This window comes from Chrysochloris asiatica, unplaced genomic scaffold (assembly GCF_000296735.1).
Source record: "Chrysochloris asiatica unplaced genomic scaffold, ChrAsi1.0 scaffold00226, whole genome shotgun sequence".
NCBI classification, from domain to species: Eukaryota; Metazoa; Chordata; class Mammalia; order Afrosoricida; family Chrysochloridae; genus Chrysochloris; species Chrysochloris asiatica.
The window spans coordinates 2598475-2601705 of NW_006408744.1; positions in this window are offsets into that span (position 1 = coordinate 2598475).

The following is a 3231-nucleotide window of genomic DNA, read 5'->3' on the forward strand; positions in this document are numbered from 1 at the left end:
TAAACCATGTGGTTGTCAGATTCAAAATGGCTAATACCAGTCCATTTCAGCTCACTAATGCCTAAGATACCGATGTTGATGCGTTCCATTTCATTTTTGACAACTTCCAATTTTCCCAGATTCATACTTCATACATTCCATGTTCCGATTTTCAATGGATGTTTACAGCTGTTTCTCTTCACTTTGATTTGTGGCGCATTAGCAAATGAAGGTTCTGTGAGCATTTCTCCCCAAGCTTAACTCTATTCACGTCATTGTGGTCATCTTGGTCAACTCTACTACTCCTCCATTAATGCCTCCTAAATTTCCTGTTTAACCTTTCAAGTAGCTATTGTCAATTCATTCCCATATAGATGATTTTTTAAAGGCCCACAAGGCTTAAGGTAGACATTCTTTGCTGATTAAACTAAATTCTCATTTGGTTATAGTAAGACTTCAGGGGATATTTTTGGTTTAAAGTTTCAAGATGATCTCAGGGTAAGTTTCGGAGACTCATCCAGCTTCCATGGATCCATAAATTCTGGATTCCATGAGAAATTTGAAACTATATTTTGCATTTCCCTCTTTTGATCAGAATTTTCCTATAAACTCTTTGACCAAAGCATTCAATAATGGGAATGGGGCACCATCCAGTGGGAGTGGGCTCTGCTTTTATGTTGCACCAACGTGGCTACAGAGCTCACACAAAAGCATTCGTGAGCAAAGTCAAATTTGCAGAAGATCTCAGAGGGGCACAGATACAGGACTTTATAGCACAGCAAACTTTTGGAAGTGCTATCTTAGATGATTCCTTTCTGTTAGTGGTTTTCTGTGTCTCCCTGTTCCCATGAAGGAGGTACAAACAGTTGGTGGTACAGTTTACACACTTGTCTGTTAACCAAAAGATTGGAGATTCAAGTCCACACAGAGGTACCTTGGAAGAAAGGCCTGACTATCTATTTCTGAAAAAATCAACCTTATGGAGCAAAAGTCTCATTATAACACACATGGAATCCCCCTGAACCAGAGCTGACTGGACAGCAACTAGTCTTTTGGTCCCAATGAAGTGCCTAACTTAGGTGACTAGCTTTCCTCTCTTTTGTAGAGCAAACAGCTTTGCCCAGCTTCTGCTCTCAAACTTGCACCCAAACCACACATAGACTACAGCAAAGGAAAGGGTTCTAGGGTTAACTAAATACACTTATAGCAGAAGGTAGTTTTATGATCATCTTTAATATTTAATCACGTCACTCACCGCAAGTGACTTATCAAAATATTTACTTCAAAGTACTTGCTGTGCCTAACAGGACTAATTGAATTTAAAAATTTTTTCTTATTGAGTTTTTAACTGGTGGTTGTAAATGTTATGTCAAATTTAACACTCATTAGACCCCTCCTATTGGGTCCTCATAAGTCTTACACTGTCTGTAAATTCTTTCAGCAAATAATTTGAGTAGCTTCTCTATGCTACACCTTCGTCTGGAAAGTTGTCTGGGCAGGGTCTGTAAGTAATGAATGGAAGGAAGCCATTCAGAGGGAGTAAGATGTGGAACCTACCCTAAGGTGTAGGCAGCTCATCTGTGCCCTAGCGGATCTGCCTGCCCTCTGCCTTACTGCACGCCCATCCTTTCTGGACCCTACCACCAGATTAATCTTTATACGACATTGCTGTTATCATCAGTCTGATCAAATATCTTCAAAGCTCGCCCATTTGCAATAAAAGTCCATACCTCTTAGCCTGGCATACAAGGCCCTCCACAACCTGTTATCAATGTAGCTTTCAAACCTCATCTCCTACCCTTTTTTTTTTTACATAAGCCAGACTGTAAAATCACTTACCTCAAACAGAGATTCCCATATACTGCCATTAACTGAGTGTTCTTTAATGGGTCCTTACATGATTGGTCTCTGGAGTTCCTGGGTAGTGCAAACAATTAGGGTGCTCAGTTGCTAACCCAAAAGCTGGAGTTTCAAGTCCACCCATTTGTGCCATGTAGAAAGGTCTGGTGATCTACTTTGGTAAAACCATCCATTGAAACCCCTGTGCGACACAGTCCTACTCTGATATCCATAGCAACCCCTTGAGCCACAGTTGAGTCCACAGCAAGGGTTGCAGTAGGGTCTTGTAACTCTCTAAAACTCTTTTCCTTTGTCACAGCCGACATCCCATCCACATCAGGCACATGCTTGGAAGTATCCATGGGCTCTGTTCCTGAAATCTTTCCTATCAGCTGGGTTGAGGTGGAAACTGCATGGCCCTTCCCCCCAGGCTGTCTGGAGGTGTACATGAGCCTCTAGGGTAGGAAGCCATAGTGTCACTGCTATTGATTTAACCAGAATGTCAGAAATAACAGGCTGACACCTGGAGTGGGTGAGAATTTGTCTCAATTACCTCGGTCACTTTACTAGACCCTCAAGGTGAACTCACAGTTTCTCTCACCCTGATAGCCACCACAGGAATGCCTGCCTCATCGAAATGCCTTTCTGAGAGTCTTCTGCATGAGCAGATAAACTCTATTAAGTCTTGCAGTGATGCTACCAAGGAAGGACCAAAAAAGCTATATTGACTTGGGTCTTAATGTTTAATACAGCTAGGCACATCTTCCTCTTAATGTTTGATACAGCCAGGAACATCTTCCCCTTTCTTCTGATTTATGCCCACCTCACCTCGTTCCCATTTCCCAAGATAATCAGACATGGAAACTATGGGGTAACTTTAGGCCTTACTGAGGGCTAGTTTAGCTTGCTCAGACCTGGGAACCTACTTTCTCACAGAGCCCACATCTTTGATTATTTCACAGGACCTACGTAGCTCATCATTGATACCATCCTACCCATAGGAAGGGTCTTCAAAAGGTATGTGGAAACATCCCATTATTTTTTAATTTCATGTTTCCACAAACTTTGTAACCCTCTCATATATTGCTGTTATCTCGTGCAGTTGAGCAACCCCGGGTAACAGAGTAGAACTGCCTTCATAGGGTTTTCTAGACCATATGTAATCTTCAGACTCCTGGTGTGGGGCTGTAGAATGAGCAGTGGACTTCGAACCACAGGTCTGCACTTCAAACCCACCACCTGCTCCTCAGAAACCCTATACAGGGTCATAAGTCAAAACTGACTCTATGGCACTTAACAACAAACAACATGTAATCTTTGTGGGATTAGATTGCTAGACTCTCCTCCCTCAGTCATTGGATGTGTTCAAATACCAGCCTTTCATTGTTGTTGTTAGATGCTGTGGAGTCATAG